We start from the raw sequence: 18,346 nt of genomic DNA, 5'->3' as shown, positions 1-18,346 counted from the left end.
AACTCATTATCTTTCTCCTTTTGTCTATCCAAACCTAAACCCAAGAGAAGACTCTCATTTTCCATACTTAAGATAATGCCTATGTGCCCAACTGAACAGCAGACCTGTTTCTAAGTACCCAACCTCTGAGCCTTAAATATCTAGATGCATGTCATTCATGGTGATTCATACATAAACCGTTTCTGTTTCTGATCCCTCCGGCCACCTAGTGTCTGAATGAGTTGTCCCAGAGAGAAAATAATAAATGAAACATCAGGCAAACTGCTTTCCCACTCTCTTGGCTCATACCAATCTTTATTGCTCTAGATAGTCTCAATATATTAACAGAATCAGGGGCGCCTGGGTGGCTCAGTTGGTTAAGCATCTGCCTTCAGCTCAGGTCATGATCCCAGTTTCCTGGGATCGAGTCCCGCATTGGGCTCCTTGCTCAGCGGGGAGTCTGCTTCTCCCTCTCCGTCTGCCGGCCACTCCTCCAGCTTGTGCTCTCTCTCTGTGTCAAATAAATAAATAAAATCTTAAAAAATATATATATGTATACATATATATATATATATGTATGTATATATAACAGAATCAGATTCAAGACACAGAGCTCTCCTTCATAATTTTAACCACAAAGACTTGCTTGCTCCCTTTTACTATTTCTAAAAGTAACATGTTTCCCCTCTAAGGTTCTTTTATTTATTGTTGGGGGAATCATAAACAAGTAATTGTCTTTTCCAAACCATGAAATGTGTATTGCCCAACAGCCTGAAAAACAAGAAAACAGAAATAAAGGTCACAAGATAAAAGGGGCACACAAAAAATCAATTCTAGTAACAAGGGATGTGTTATTTTAATTATTCTACTTGACTCAGCTACTGGCCAAAATTGCTGGATGTCTATCTTACTTACCAAGTTAAACAATCTTCCAAATGCCGTTCTGAATGGGGAATGGCTGCCATATTCTTTTTTTTTAGCTGAAATAAGCTGTGGTTCAATTTAAAGAAAACAGTCATCGTAGAGCTGATACAGCTGCCAAAAGTAGAATGTTACATATAAAATTAACTTTTAAGAAAAGATTTTAGGAAAAGATTTAAGATCCTTTAAAGACAAATTTATCTGACCAGATATTGGAAATTGATATTAGGAATAAAATTATTACCCATAAAAATAAAATGTTTTGGCCCCTCAATAGAAGATATATAATTATATGAATAGCATGCTGTGCCTGGAACAGAATCCAGTAAAATAAAGCTTTTTATACATTATCTGGAATATGAATGTCTATCATCACTCTGGTTTTTTTTAAAATAAAAAATAAAATCATATAAAATATAAAGTTATATAAAATCCAGGTGAAAATGAAAATAATTATAGTTTCTTTCTATAAAATAAGTTCAACACAAACCAAGTTAGTTTACTGGACAATTGAATACCAGAGACAAAGCCAGATGAAATAAGCCAAAATTGAAATGAAATTGACAGCAATCTTTGATGTTCCCATGTTAGTGGTTCAGTTATTTTTTTAAATGCATTATATTGAATAACATATTACAGTAGTCCATGATTATTTTTTGTTTTGAGCCTCAGAAAGTTAAATAGAAATATTTGATTATACATTCATTCATAAATTCATCATACATCTCTCTTCTCCTTTTACTCTTCTCTTGATATCTAGCAAAATCCTAGTAGCTCCTAGTATTAATGGTGTTTAATAAATATAATAAATAATAAATATATTGTATTTGCCCTCTAAATTAATTTCCAAATGCTGGGTATTTTCTATGAGAAAGTATAATTAATACAACCCTGTTTTTTTAAATTAAAACTGTAACAGTCATGACCAATTTCTTTTTTAGTGCCTACCACTTATTGAGCATTTACTATGGACAAGGCACCATGCTGATCACTTTACTAATATTTGTTGCATTTAATTCCCATAGTAACCTTATGCCATAGATAATACTATCAAGGATACTGAAGCCTAGAGAGGTTTAATGACTTAGAGGTAATAAGCCCCAGAACTAGGATTTATTTATTTTTCTTTTCTTTTTCTTTCTTTCTTTTTTTAAAGATTTTATTTATTTACTTATTTGACAGAGAGAGATAGCGAGAACAGGAACACAAGCAGGGGGAGTGGGAGAGGGAGAAGAGGCTTCCCACCGAGCAGGTAGCCCAATGCATGGCTCAATCCCAGGACCCTGGGATCATGACCCGAGCCGAAGGCAGACGCTTAACGACTGGGCCACCCAGGTGCCCCTCTTTTTTTTTTTATTAACATATAATGTATTATTTGTTTCAGGGGTACAGGTCTGTGATTCATCAGTCTCACACAATTCACAGCCCTCACCATAGCACATACCTTCCCCAATGTCCATCACTCAGCTACGCCATCCCTCCCACCCCCCTCCATTCCAGCAACCTTCAGTTTGTTTCCTGAGATTAAGAGTCTGTTAGGTTTGTCTCCCTCTCTGGTTTCATCTTGTTTCATTTTTCCCTCCCTTCCCCTGTGGTCCTCAGTCTTGTTTCTCAAATTCCTCATATCAGTGAGATCTTATGATACTTGTCTTTCTCTGATTGACTTATTTCACTTAGCATAATACCCTCTAGTTCCATCCACGTCATTGCAAATGGCAAGATTTCAATTTTTTGATGGCTGCATAATATTCCAGTGTGTGTGTGTGTGTGTGTGTGTGTGTGTGTGTGTGTGTGTGTACCACATCTTCTTTATCCATTCATCTGTTGATAGCTTGGCTATTGAGGACATTGCTGCTATAAACATTGGGGTGTACTGCCTTTTGGATCACTACATTTGTATCTTTGGGGTAAATACCCAGTAGTGCAATTGCTGGTTGTAGGGTAGTTCTATTTTCAACTTCTTGAGGAACCTCCATACTGTTTTCCAGAGTGACTGCACCAGCTTGCTTTCCCACCAACAGTGTGGGAGGGTTCCCCTTTCTCCACATCCTCGTCAACATCTGTCTTTTCCTGACTTGTTAATAATGTTAGCCATTCTGACTGGTGTGAGGTGGTATCTCATTGAGGTTTTGATTTGTATTTCCCTGATGCCGAGCGATGTTGAGCACTTTTTCATGTGTCTGTTTTCCATTTGGATGTCTGCTTTGTGGAAATGTCTGCAGAACTAAGATTTAAAACCCATTTTTTTCCTGACTCTAGATGAAGTTCTAGCAACCAAGGTTAAGCAAACAAAAGCAGTACCCGGCAAAGGAAAACTCTAGAGTGGTATGGAGAAGAAGGGGGGCAATGGATGATGACTTTCTTTGGTACCCTTATGCCTCCCTTTATGCGACTCCTTCCTCCACCAAAAGACCATCCATTTAGCCCCAATGACTCTATGCAACAAAACTAAGTAGTCCCAGGACCCCTGGGTGGCTCAGATGGTTAAGTGTCTGCCTTCGGCTCTGTCATGATCTCAGGGTCCTGGAATCGAGTCCCACATCTGGCTCCTTGCTCGGCAGGGAGCCTGCTTCTCCCTCTGCCTGCCACTCCACCTGCTTGTACTCTCACTCTCTCTCTCTCTCTCTCTCTGGCAAATAAATAAATAAAATCTTAAAAAAAAAAAAAAAAAAAACTAACTACCCCTACAGGGCGCCTGGGTGGCTCAGTGAGTTAAGCATCTGCCTTCAGCTCAGGTCATGATCTTGGGGTCCTGGGATCCAGCATTGGACTCCCTGCTCAGTGGGGAGTCTGCTTCTCCCTCTCTCTCAAATAAATAAAATCTTTTAATAAATAAATAAGTAAAAATAAACTACCCCCAAAACTCGTTGATTTAAAACAATAAGTATTTATTTAGCTTATGAGTTTACAAGGTAACAATTTGGGTAGGGTTGGGCAGAGCAGTTCGTCCCATGTTCACCGGGCTCATGCATGTGTTTGGTGGTCTGCCGAGGGTTAGCTGAAGCAGCGCGGTGATGGTGCCATATGTCTTTAGGAGGTAAACTGGTGAACACAGAGAAACAAGCAAGGGCACACTCAAATGCACAAGCACTCTTCAAGGCTGTCCTTTGTCCTATCTGCTAACATCCCCTTGGATAAAGTAGGTCACACGGCTGATAGAGAGTCACAGTGAAAGAGCCCAACAAAATTCCATGGCAAAGGGTCTGAATGCACAAGGTTGAAGAATTAGGTCCACTAGTGAAATCAATATGCCATAATCTGCAACTTTGAATCTTACTTCGGAGATTCTCTTTCACCTCTGGCATTCTAAGTCTATGATTCCACAAGAACAGCGATCTACGGTAAATAGAGATGATGTGTGGGTATAAAAATGACCTTCAGTCCTGCCAGGGCTCTAGCAGTGAAGAAGCATTCATTACTTTGCTACTCAAAGGTGGTAACTGGACCAGCAGTATCCACATCTTGCAGCATCTTGTTAGAAATTCAGAATCTTGGGCCATACCCCAGGCCTAATAAATCATAATGTACATTTTAACGGGATATCCAGATGACTTGTATTAACATTAAGGTTGGAAAAAAAAGCACTGGTTATTAGATTTATGAATCTGCTCTTAAATTTGTTCTCAATTGTGTTTGCTATGGAAACAAAACTAATATAGTTGGAAGGATTTTTAACTGGAAGAATGGAAACCAAAAAAGGGGTTTGACGATCTAGTAATAACCTAATTTTTAAAACAGGCAAGATTTGGCACTTCACCAAAGAATATATACAAATAACTTATAAACACGTGCAAAGATTATTAGTACCATTAGTCATTAGGGAAATCCAAATTAAAACCATACTGAAACCCACCAGCACGGCTGAAATTAAAGAGGCTGAAAAAATTTTCAAGGATGGGGAGCACCGGGTGCTCTCATAAAACCACCTTTGAAAGTGGTTTAGCAGTTTCTTATGAAGGTAAACTTGTACCTACCCTATGACCTGGAAATTCTCCTTTGAGTACATGCCCAAAAGAAATGAAAGTATATATCCACAAAATTACAGGTACAAGAATGTTCATAGTAGTTTTATTCATAATGCTAAAACTGGAAATAACCCAAATATCCATTAACAAGTGTATGGATACACAAAATGTGGTATATTCATGCAATGAACTACTCCTCCACAATAAAATGGAATGATAAACAAAACAGAGATGTATCTTGCTGACATTACATTAGAGAAAGACGTCAACTACAAGAAAACACAGAGTATAGGATGCCATTTATCTGGCATTCAAGGACAGGGAAAATGAATCTACGGTTATAGAAATCAGAATTGTGCTTTCCTGCACAGCTGTGGAGGATGTGGTGTGGATTCATCATAAAAGAATAAGATCTGTCTACAGTAACAATCAGCTTTTGTATCTTGCTTTGGCGATTGGTTCCACAGGTATGTACATTCATCAAAATGTATTGAACTTCGCACATTTTATTATTTATAAGTCAAACACCAATAAAGAAGCGTGCATCCCTTCATAGTTTCAAATCACATATTCCCATATATCATCTCATTTGCAAACCCCCATGGGACCGACAGGGCAGGTGTTATTAGGGAACATTAAGGCTCACAGAGGAGACTCGCTAAAGTCTCCTGAGTGACTGGAGGCCTCTGGCCACTGTTTCATTTCTGTATGCTGCATTTCCATTCCCCCCCAGCAGCAAATGGGAGCAGGGCCACAAGTCCTGAACTAGAACGAGTTCATGGATTCTAGAATGCTGAGAAGAACTTTTCTGCTGGAATAGCAGTATTTGAATACGAAGCATAGTCTCTGCATATCAAATGTGCACTTCCATCTCTTGCCTGCTGTTATAGAATATAGGAGAAGCTTTCCAAAGAGGGAACTGGAGAAGACCCTAGAGAAAGGAGACTATTGTTCTAGGGGAGTGGGCTTCCTTGTTTGGCTGGGAGCTGGCCTTTCCTGTGGTTCACCAGAAGCATGAGGGAGAGAGAAACATTTTGGACCAGTACTGAGAGACTCGAGGAAAACTACAAAGTCCTGTATCACAGCCAACCCAAAAAGAGATCTTGAAGAAAAGCCATCATGGGAGACTTGGGTCAGCCTAGCCAGTGTGATTGGTGGTTTCTATAGCCAAGTCTATGGAAAGAAATGCAATTGTGACCTGGTTGCCAGAGGTCAGAACAAGACAGGTCGGCTTTGGACAGGACAGTTTCTCTAGGCTCACAGGCTGCTTCAGAACACCAGATCTGCTTCTATTCCCCTGGCTGAGCATCTAGACCCACAGCCTGGAAGCTAAGGGAATGGCTCATTTGCTGATGCTAATAAACTGTCCCCTGCAGGAGAGATTGCTGCATCCTTGAATACTTAGAAGAAGGCATCCTTGAATACTTACCGCAATTAGGTTTATGTAGTAAATCTGTATATTGTTCACCTATATTGTTGTTCTGATTCTTCTCAGTAAAATCCAAATTGGGGCTGGCTAGAGAAAACACATGTAGATACAGGGAAGGAAAAGGTGTGAAGAGATGTTTCCTGTCATAACTGAAGGGTGGAAATAAATAAGCTCGGTGGTTCTTTATCCTGGATTCATAATAGTATCATATCTGGAGCTTTTAACAAAATCCCACCATGCCTAGATCCTATTTCCCAGAGATTATCATTGATTTGGTCTGAGGAGATGGAGAAGGGAGAGGAGCATGACTTGCAAAAGCTCCACAGGCGGGTCTGATGTGCAGTCCGGGGTTGAGAACAACTGAGTTAGGCAAAGGAGAGAGGATGGTTATTCAAAATGAGGCCCAAGTGCATAGACCAGCCCTCCAAAACGGGTTGGTGCCAACAACTACTACAGAAAGAAGAAAAGCACTCAAACAGGCTGTCCCACTTTCAGGTCAGATGGCCAAAGGGAGAGACACCAGAGAACCCAAGGCCAAGAAACTCTCCCACAGGAGAAGAAAACATGGCCCCAGAGGGCTTTCATTGCTTCAGTCTTTGCTCCCAGCACATCTCATGGTGTTGCTACTTCTTATGGGAAATAAACATGGACACTCGAGCTGCTGGTATGGAATCTCTGAGTTCATTACTGCCATACATCCCACTTCATCTTACAAAATGTAAATCGTGACTTTCCCACTTGGAGTCACCTTGACCCAAGTTACCCAGAGAAGCCCTGAGTACCATACTAAATACATTCACTTTACTGATTCTTCTATACTGTGAAGTTGCATATTCATATCCTACTAGAAATCAGAGAAATATAAATTATAATAATAAGATGTTCTTAGAATCAGATTACAAAAGATTAAAAATATAATACCCAGCACTGGCAACAATAAGGGAAAGAGGCTTTTTCATACTCTGCTGTTAGAAATCTAAATTTGTAAAACTCTCCTGGAGGACATTTTTTTTTAATCTTGAGAGAAAACTTAAAAGTTCAGAAAACCCTTAATCCAACATACCCCTCTGGAAATTTATCCTAAGGAACTAATTAATGATACATACACACATTTATGTATCAAGATGATCATAACATTAGAACAACCTAAATATTAATAGGGATTAAGTTATTAAATCACTAAGTCCATTCCACAAAAAACATGAAATGATATATAAAAGAATATTCATAGAATTAATCTATGATCAGACAAACAGTAGGTCATAAAACAGAATGTACAATAGAATCCTATTTTTTATAAATATGTATGCGTAGAAAAACAAATGGAGCTTGACAGGAAGCTCTTGGCAGTGATTATCTGGGTGAGGAAGTACTTTCTCCTTCTGTGTTATATCTTTCTGTTATATTTTATAACTTGAATTTAATTTTGTATTCCTTATATAATTAAGACAAATGCATGAAAACAAATAAAAAAAAATACTAAAAGCCTATATGACAAAATACTAATAGTCAAGATGCAATCTTTGCGTCTCTATAGTTTCAAGATTTACAGCAATGACTATGTATTACTTTTATAATATAAAATGCCCCCAAGTAATTTTAATTGGACATTTTTACTGATCTCAGACATTTCAGATTCTTCAAATAATTCAACTGTTACAGCTATTGTATCTCCTTTTTTGAGCCCCAAATTATTTTTAAAAATAACTGCAAACAAAAGCACCATGCGTTAACACCAACTTATTTCTGCTTGCGAGAAGAATAATCTGACCTTCCACTACTGACAGTCTGTTTGGGTTTTGAGAACTGTCCTTGCCATTATGTATGGCTTTACAACTCCAGAGCAGAAGGCACTTGGACTTTTGTTCTGCTTAGATATTCCCCCCCCCTTTTTTTTCATGTTTCATTGTTCATTTAGAAGCAATCCCAAATTTTGCTTATAAATTCAAAGTTGCTAACAACTTTGGTCACTATGCCTTTTTCACTCATGTTTTTTATTGATTTTTTTTCCCACATCAAATCGCCCTAGTTCTTGATAATCCATACCCTATTAGGATCATGCAATATTCTAAATGCATTGCGGTCTGCAAATGTTCAGGTACCATTTAGTGCAGGAAATCACATCAAAATATTCCCCTTCAAATTTCACATTCAGAAAAAGAGGAAGATATTTCAGGATTTCCAAACCTATCATCTTGAGGTGCCAAAGGCATGTCTGCTGAGAAAAGCATTCATCAACTATAGTCTGAGAATATTGTTTATATAGAAAGTTAACACTCCTTCCTCACTTCCTTCTGTGGAAGAACAAGATATAATTTCCTGCAACAGTTACCTGAGATGTCTGCCTCTGAACTGGAAACATGTCTGCACTCCTCAGACTCAGGTGCTCTTATAAGAAGTGGCATTGTAATATTGGAACTTATTCCTAAGAAATAATCTATCTGTCATTCATCTGTATGGTGGCCTTATTTTTATTTTTATTCCACCTCTAATCTTGTGCAAATTCTTATGTATAAAGGTTTATTCTCTGTAAAGAATTCCATTAAAATTCATTCACTCATCCAGTCAGCCAGCCAGCCATCAATTTAGGTTTTTATTTACTTACCCTGCAGGTATTATCAAACACTTCTGTATGCCCAGTGCTGAGGACATGATGGGGAACAAGTTTGAGTGTCTGCTCTCAGGGAGCCTGCGGAGAGTGATGTCATTGCCTCTCTGGTCAGCTGTCGGTATTGGGCGGACCCAGAAGTTCTTCCTGAGATACCCTTTTATTTATCTGGATAAATAAAGCACCTAGGTACCACTATGAAATATTCCCAATTGGGAGTGTGATTTAAATGTAGACTAACATAGGTCCTAGTTTAGATGAAGGGCATCTAAAACTCTGATAGACAAACCACAATCTTTCTGGCCTAAAGAACTTGAGGACAGAGTTTGGGATAATCACAGCCACCGGAAAGTGTACATGTATGTGTGGCAGGTGGGGGCATGGGGAGGTATGAATCCTGAAAAGAGGAAAGCTAAAAAAGGAGAATCCCAAATGTTGCTTATAAATTCTGCCCAAATCTCTAGCTGATCCCAGAAGCGTTCGTGCACAAAACAGTCAAACCAAAGATAAAATAACTAAACTGATATTAGAATTACTGCCTAAGATACAAAGTTTGCAGTTTTAGACCCTTCATTTAATTGCCTGCTAAAACAATGAAATCAGCACTGTTCAGAAGAATACAACAGAATCCAGAGACTCCAACACAATGTTCACTAAGTTTAGGACACAATCCAAAATTACTAGACATATAGAAAAATAGCAAAATGTGACCCATTCTCAAGAGAATATATAATCAACAGAGATTGACTTCAAGATGACCCAGACGCTAAAATTAGCAAACAAGAATAGCTATTATAGCTCTGTTCAATAATATGAAGGATGATGTAACTTGACACAAACTCGGCTTTCACAGGTATGTTAGGAAATAATCACTATCTTCTCTTAGTCTATTATCAGATACTGTGTAATAACCCACTTTTTTCTGGAAATTATATTTATTTGTGTGGGATGTCATTTTCTTCTCTCACTAAAAGGAATTTCTGATCCCAATACTCCAGTCCTCTGGCCACAGGTAGGTCCATGGGTCATCATGTGATCCAGGCCAGGCCAACCTAAGTCTCTGCCTATGATTTTTTTCATACTAAGCTTTGGAATAGAGATTCTGAGAGACTTAAAAACTGTTGGCAGCCAACTTCCACACAATGGGGAGAAAGTTACTCTACAGTAGAAGCAGACTAAATGAAGCTTCCTCCAGACAAAAGCAGAATCCATAAGCACATGAAGAGACTCTTGATATCATTTGAATCCTAGTCCCAATTGTCCCTGAGTCCAGCTGTACCCACTGGTTAGAGGACCCAACAAATTTCCACATTTTTGTTTCATTTAATTCAAATTTGGATTCTAATAACCAAAAACTAAATGTTTTTGTAAAATACAGACCTAAAAAGCAGAAGATAGGCAAAGAGAAGAAATCACGGTGTCGAGGTAATTGGTGCCTGAGCACTTTCAGGACAAAGGGTAGCTTCAGAGAGATGCCAGAAAGCACAATGAAAAGACTTGCTTAGCACTTGGAAATGACCTTTTCTTTCCACTTGCACTGCACTTGAGATAAAACAGGGGCAGAGCTGGGCAAGGAGCAGCAGTAGGAAGGGAAAAGTCTTTGGGAGGTTGCCAAGGAGACCACTCACTCATTCATTACTAATGACTTACCATAGTGGAAGGAGTATATAGGTTGATAAGGATATAGCAATGAGCAAAATAGTGTCTCTCCTTATGGAGCTTCAGCCTAGTGTTGTGTTACTTTGGAGAAAGAACACAATTACTGTGGCGCACCTTGAGCTAAGAAAGGTGTCAACACCAAAAATCACAAGATCCCTTTGGCATGTGAAACCAGGCCATACACTAGGTAAGAAGTTGCTGGTACAGTGTCCCCGAAAGAGAGATTTCCAGAAAGATCAGCAAATAGCCATATAAACACATTGAATCTTATGACACATCTTGATATGGGGGAAGAGATATGCCTCAATGAGCAGGAGCACAGGGGAGGGAAATTGGGAGGATTTTGATGGTGCTAGAAGACATGTTTCTCCAGGGATTCAACTATCAAAGAAGCCATCTCCACCCTCCTCTCTGCCAGGATTGGAGAAGAGGGGTGGTCTACAGATGGGCACGCAACATCCTTAGGATCTGTCAAAGACACTGATACACTGCTGAGTTCACGGTCACAGAGCGCACATAATTAGAACTTAGAGGTCTGAAAGCAGACTTTGTAATGGTTTGAAAGATCCTTCCTTTAACAGGATAGTTAAAAGCACTGCCTCTCACAGCCAAACTGAGTACTTCTGTGGCCGCATTTTACAAGTAAATGAAATTTCACTGCCATCCCATGGTGTCAGCTCTCACCCAGGCCATCACATTCTGCCTGGCAGGCTGGGAAATGAGGGGCAAAACAACACATTCAGCTTTCACCAATGAGCGTTGGCCCTTGGGCTCATCAGTCAGTCCTGGTGTGACTGCAAAGCATTCCCAGAGGGGCTTCCAGCACCAATGTGTTTTCTGAAGGCACAATTCTATACAAATGGTGGAGAAAGTATCTTGATTTTATTTATGTGTCAGATGCCTTAAGATCATCAAAATTACCTGTGTTGCTAACAAGCCCTGTCTCCTGTCAAGGCCATCTACCCAGGCATATCCTCAGCGGTCCTAGGAGTCTACAAACTCTAAGGTAAATTAACCTCAACCAAAAAAAAAAATAAAAACAAAAATTATCTATCTAACTATCTATCTATCTATCTATCTATCTATCTATCTATCTATCATCTATCATCTATCTATATCATCTATCTATCTTATCTACCTTAACTATCTATCTATCATCTATATATCTATCATCAATCTATGAAGGGAGAGAGAGAGAAAAAAAAAAGCAGCATTATATAGAAATGAAAGTAGGATACAGAGGAAATCATTAAACTTTGGGGTCATTGTTGTGAGCTTTAATACCAGCTTCAAAGAAGGCACTTCTAGAAATATGCTCCAGATACATGTAAGTACATGTATGGGTGGCTGAAAAACAGATCTGAGCTACACAGGTCTTACCGCTGCACAAGCAGGAAGTTATGGTTTATCCATAGGATGAATATTGTCCAGACATAAATACCATGTTTTGAAAAACTTAATAGTAAAATAAGCTTCTTGTATAAAGTTAAGTTTAAAAAGCACTCATTTTAAAAATCATGTTAATTTTGAAAGTATACACACTCATACACACCCATATACACATGTGTATATACATTTTTCTATGCTTTCTGTATTTGACAATGTGTAAATATTATTTATATACCTATATATGCGTACAGGTTTTGAAGATTTTATGCACCAAAATATTAATTCTGGGGTTTTTTTTCTTGGCAGATTTAGCAGTAATTGATTCTTCATTTCTTCTTAACAATCTTCTGCAAATTTAAAATTCCATGTAATGAACACATGTTATTTCATAATCAGAAAAATATTACCTGCTTTTACTATCCCTTGGCTTTCACTTGACAAGGAGTTTGAATTCATAATTAATTGGACAAAGGGAAATGAAACTTCATAAAACTTTCTGGTTCATGAAACTTTCAACGTGAATGAAAAATGAATACTTTCCATAACATTTCTGAAATGCTGATCTCTCTACTTAAGATCCTCAGTTTATTAAGTTGGAAGGCCATAAAAATAATTCTTCACCTATTTCAAATACCTCTACCCAGTGCTCATTCTGAAATTTTTTGAAATAATTTAAGCTAGCAATATGAAACTCCAAAGGGCAACACACATGTGAAAACAAGTTAACATCTAAAATGCAGAGCGGGGACGCCTGGGTGGCTCAGTGGGTTAAGCGTCTGCCTTTGGGTCAGGTCTAGATTCCAGGGTCTTGGGATCGGGTCCCACATCAGGCTTCTTGCTCAGCGGGGAGCCTGCTTCTCCCTCTCCCTCTGTCTGCTGCTTCCCCCTGCCGTGCTCTCTCTCTCTCGCTGTCTCTCTCTCTCTGTCAAATAAATAAATAAAATCTTTTTAAAAATAAAATAAAATGCAGAGCGATGTCAATAGATAGTTTGGTATTTAATCCATTCAGTTGTTGTCATTCATACTAGTTGTATTATGTACCACGGTAATGAGTCAAACAGGTAGTTCTCCTTGCAGTGGGGAAATTGACATTCATGATCACACCAGTAAATGTAAACTGTGACTTTGAGAAATGTCTCTAGAGAGGAAAGGCAACATAAGTGAAGAGATTAAAAAGTATGGACTCTGGAGTCCGAGGCCCAGATTGATTCCATCTGCCATGTACAATTGTGTGGCTTTGGCAAGTTACTTACCCTCTCTGTCCTCAGTTTGCTGATGTGTAAAGGGGAAATTATAAAAGTATCTATTTCATAGGATTGTTATAAATATCAATTGAGTCAATATTTAAAGTGCTTATAATAGTGTTTGACACATAGTAATCTATAGTTGAATGTTTCATGAATAAATAACCAAAGTAGGGGACATGGATTGAAAACACTTAATAGGGAGACCTGACTGAGGTGGTCAGAGAAGGCTTTCCTTTATAACTGATGACTGAATGGCCGAGTTACCTACATGAAGGTCATGGACTTTGGGAGCTGAATAAGATGAAGGTGGAATACAGAGAAAAGTGAGGACAGACAATGAAGCGCTGGTTTGGCCACATCAAAAATTCGAGGTTTTATTTTATTGAATGTTTTATGGACACTGTGACTTGAGGTTTATTTTTGGAGGGGAAGAAAAGTCACTATAGAGTCTAGAAACTGGAAAAGTACAACTGACAATAAGGAAAGTCTGTTAGGAAACTATTACATAATCTAGGTGAGAGCTAGATTAGCATCAGCAAGGGCACAGGCAGTAGAGACAAAGAAATGGGGCAGGTTTGAAAAGCACTGGGATGGAAAAAAAAAAAACAAAAAAAAAAAAACCTTCCTAGTGGTAGATCAGATACTGAGGATAAGAGAAAGGGAAATGTCAAGATTCACTCTTGGGGTTCTGGAACCACTGAGACAGGGACCACTGGAGGAAAAGAGTAGATTTAGCAGATTGAGCATGACTTTGAATCTAAATAAGTTGAGTTAGAGATGACTTTCAATCATTCAAGCAAAATGTTAAGTAGGTAAGTTAGTTATATCTGGTTCTCAAGGAGATTGCAAGGCTGGAATAAAATATCAAATGCTATTGAGAAATCAACAAAGATTGACTACAAAATGTCCAGATTTAGCAACATGGAGGTCATTCTTGACCTTAGAAAGATTTTTTTCATTACATGATGGGGATTGATTGAAACTAAATTGGAAAATGTTCATTATGGGGTGGGACAATGTAAAGGGATCAAAACATTATAGATGGAAATTTTGGATAAAGGAAGGCTTTCTGGCTTTGTTTTAATGGAGAGGTCCAAAAATTGTTAAGAAAGATCTATTTGAGAGGAAGATGTTAAATATACAAAACAAAGTATAATCAATATCACAGGATTTCTAAGTAGTCAAATAAATGAATTAATCTTTTTTTTCAAAAAGTTCTACTTTTTTTTAATTTTATTATGTTATGTTAATCACCATACATTACATCATTAGTTTTTGATATAGTGTTCCATGACTCATTGTTTGCGTATAACACCCAGTGCTCCATGCCGAACGTGCCCTCCTCAATACCCATCACCAGGCTAACCCATCCCCCCACCCCCCTCCCCTCTAGAACCCTCAGTTTGTTTCTCAGAGTCCATAGTCTCTCATGGTTCGTCTCCCCCTCCAATTTCCCCCCCTTCATTTTTCCCTTCCTGCTATCTTCTTTTTTTTTTTTAACATATAATGTATTATTTCTTTCAGAGGTACAGGTCTGTGATTCAACAGTCTTACACAGTTCACAGCGCTCACCATAGCACATACCCTCCCCAGTTAATCTTAAAGAAAGGAGGAGAAGACCTTTATTGAAATCAAGAGAAGAGGAGGATATGATGGCTCCAGATGTAGGCCCCTAGCATATTAGCCACTTTATGCTCATCCTGCCCAATCAGCTTATTAATGTGATGTTCTGTGGGCTACCCAAACCATCCAGATTTCTTCATATCCTATTATGAGAAGAGGATGAGTTAACATAGCCATAGGTAGGGTAAACCAATTAAGAAATGTTTTTGTCCAATCCATGAGAATATGAACTACTGCTGATCCTCTTTTCCTCTTCTTCTTTTTTAAGATATATTTATTTATTTCAGAAAGAGAGAGAGCGCGCACGGCAGGGAGGGGCAGAGGGAGAGTCTTAAGGAAACTCCATGCTGAGTGTGGAACCCCAACAAAGGGCTGGATCTCACAACCCTGAGATCATGACCTGAGCTGAAACCAACAGTCAGACACTTAACCGACTGTGCCACCCAGGCACCCCCCCCCCTTCTGGTCCTCTTTTCTTATCAGAATACTTTAAAATGCATTCACAAAATTAATGGCCCAGTGTCATGTAGCTGAGGTTTAACGTATCTCCTGTAGTAACAATGAAACATCTGACACAGCATCTGCGAGAAGGGCTACCGGTGTTGGATCCTGCAATGACCGACAGTTATTGCAAAGGATCCATCAGTATCTGTAAAGGCCAGACTAGCAGACTAAGAGGAAATAAGGAAATGATAGGGACCACTGCCCCACAAATCTCTGCCACACTCTCACTACACCCTTTCCCCACAATGCATTAGCTAGCATGGGTGTTTCCAGCATGGGGGCAATTTCAGAGATTTCTCTTTGGCCTCCCTCACTATATGACCTCTTTACCTAATAGGCAAGGACCCAGTGAAAGAATTATTCCAACGATCAAGTATGTCTATCTCAGTTATGCAGTAGGGAAATGACCGTGGACACAATGGACCCATTGAAAACCGGATTTTAGTCAGAATTCCATTTATTTTCTGAACTTCATAAACCACCAATCTAGCAGGGAAGCCATGATGATGCTTTGGAGTGGGACCAGACAGATAAGGTCTCTGTCTTCAAGAGGTTTATATTTTTGTTTGGGGAGATATGTAGATTTATTTTTTTAAATGTAAGAAAATCCATGGCAATTGAAAGATTGTGCCTTCAAGAGAGTATTTCTCTCAATAGAATGCTAGACATCAAATTATGTGTTTATGGAATCAGCAAGTTATTTTAAAATGGAGCTAGTGGACATAGACTGTCACTGTGAAGAAGTCACACAGAAAATAGCACTTTAAAGGGAAGATACAAGTGTGTTAATTGGAAGAAATAAATGGAAACAGTGCTTGAAGATGTAAAATAAAGGGAATAATTAATGGAGTAAGTCCTGCAAAAGGGATGGTATTGTGAATGTAGAATAAACCACTGGCCTTGAGAAGAAAAATGGACCTTCTTTTTCCTTTATAAGAACTGAGAATTTATAAGAATTAAGAACAAGGTGAGAGGGGGTGCCTGGGTGGCTCAGTTGGTTAAGCGTCTGACTCTTGATGTCAGCTCAGGTCGTGATTTCAGGGTCCTGGGATCAAGCCCTGCATCCAACTCTGCACTCAATGGGGAGTCTGCTTGAGATTCTCTCCCTCTCCCTCTGCCTCACCCCCACTGACATGCTCTGTCTCTCCTTCACTCTCTCTCTCCCTCTCTCTAAAATCAATAAATGAATCTTTAAAAAAAAATGAGGTGACAGGTGAAAATACAAAGAAAATGTAAGGTGGGAAATACCTGAAATACCTGAGAGTTGAGCTTTTCTCAGATGGTGTTATTTATCTTGGTGAAGATGAAAGGGGCTATGGATGGGTATTTAGGTGTGAAGAGAGGGGCAAAAATAATATTTGGAATTGTACCTCTGAGGACCATGACTCCAAATCATAACAGTTGGCTCATCAAAGGTTACGTGCCATGAATTTTTAGAGCACCTAATCAGCATGAGTTTCTCCAGCAACCCAAGAGCAGAGAACATAGAAAATTCAGGTTGTAAAGCAAACTGAAATAAAAGCAAGTAAATAAACACATAAAAAATAGATGGCAAATACGATGGAAAGTCAGGGCATTTGATATACAAAAGTGTTACTGAAATGGATGATGACAAGGTCCAATATAGACAGAGAATTCAGAATCTAGGAGAGAAGTCATGGTCAGTTCATGATAACATGACAAGCCGATGCAGAATAAGGTAGTTGGAAAGGTAGGAAGTAAAAAGATTGTAGACAGAAAGGAATTGCAGACTCTGGATATGGGGTTACAGAAGTTCCTAGAAATAATATAGTCAGGATGAGGCATTGAGCCTTAATTAAAAGTATTGTGTACAGTGAGGGTTTCAAAAAATACTTTTCGAATCTCAATCCACCATTTATTACAGATCTGTATGTGAAATCCTAAGGTGCTAATTAAAGCCTTTGTAAACATTTGCACATAGTAATTTCACAATTCTTTGAGGAGATATGAAGAAGCACTTCATCTTTTGAGCACAGCCTATTTTTGCAAGTGGTTGTTATCAATGTGAAGTTATAAAAAGGAAACTTCAGATGCCTTCTCTGCGCTGTTGGCAACAGTCTCTTTCTGGCCAGGAAAGGAGGATGATGTGATTGGATTATAGACTAGAAAATTCCTAAATGTGCCTCATGCTATATTTATGATGATTGAATTAAATTTCGTTACCCCCAGGGTTTGGTGATCAACTTGGAGAACAAATAAAAACTAAAGAAACTGAAAAGAACATTTTCTCCTAATGTTCTGCTTCTTAGTAGAGAAAATGAATCTTAGGAGCTGTATTATTGTGACTGGAAGAAACAACTCGGGCAAGGCAGCAGGTGGTTATCGTTTTGAAACAAAAAAATAAATGCAAACTCCCATACCTTAAAGTTCAAAATGTTCTTTTGAACTTAATCCAACTGAGTATTAATGTCTCCTGAGTATTGATGTCCGTGGGTGAGCTCTGAAATGCGAATACAATGAGTGACTTCATCACTCGGGATCACATATTCAAAGTCCTAAATACAGAAAAAACAGAGTAACTTAATCCCCCTCAGCCTATGAGAGTCACATTTCTGGAAGCAACATCCCCTGCCCCCACCCCCGCACCCCGGCTCAGAAATACTGAAGTGATCAAAGAACCAAAGCATTTGGTTATATCGATTCCCTAAGAGCAATGTTACATCACCTGAGCAGCGCACACAGTACACTGAGGTCTCCCCAGAATCATGCCTGTTTTAAACGAATTGCAGAATATCAAACTGACTACATCTTTAGTCCAATTTGGTCACATCTCTACAGATACAATACTTGTTTAATTTGTTTTCCTCTACAGTGGAAGTTTTTTTCCCCCTCTCCTTTTCCGAAATGCAGAGAGGAAATTCATGGTCTTAATATGGTTTGGAAGTTCTGCAGAATACTTAATGGACTGCTTTGATAGGTATAAAATGGAAGGAGATGGATTAAGTCCTCCAAATTACACAGCACCAGGACACATCATTCTTGCAGAATGCCGGACTGTGTC

At 38.7% G+C, this 18,346-nt stretch overlaps 1 long non-coding RNA gene across 1 annotated transcript; it reads right to left on the bottom strand.

Annotated features, from left to right (window-relative positions):
• Nucleotides 1-452: 452 nt before the first annotated feature.
• On the bottom strand, nt 453-17,869 carry LOC116631577. Its single transcript, XR_004299216.1, has 3 exons — nt 17,706-17,869; nt 895-1,014; nt 453-490 (listed from the first exon to the last, which is right to left on the bottom strand). It is a non-coding gene; the product is annotated as an uncharacterized LOC116631577 (long non-coding RNA).
• Between the last annotated feature and the right edge of the window lie 477 nt (nt 17,870-18,346).

The sequence above is a fragment of the Phoca vitulina genome, unplaced genomic scaffold (genome assembly GCF_004348235.1).
Source record: "Phoca vitulina isolate PV1807 unplaced genomic scaffold, GSC_HSeal_1.0 scaffold5, whole genome shotgun sequence".
Classification (NCBI taxonomy): Eukaryota; Metazoa; Chordata; class Mammalia; order Carnivora; family Phocidae; genus Phoca; species Phoca vitulina.
The sequence above is the reverse complement of the archived record's forward strand: the minus strand, read 5'-3'. Positions and strand labels throughout refer to the sequence as shown.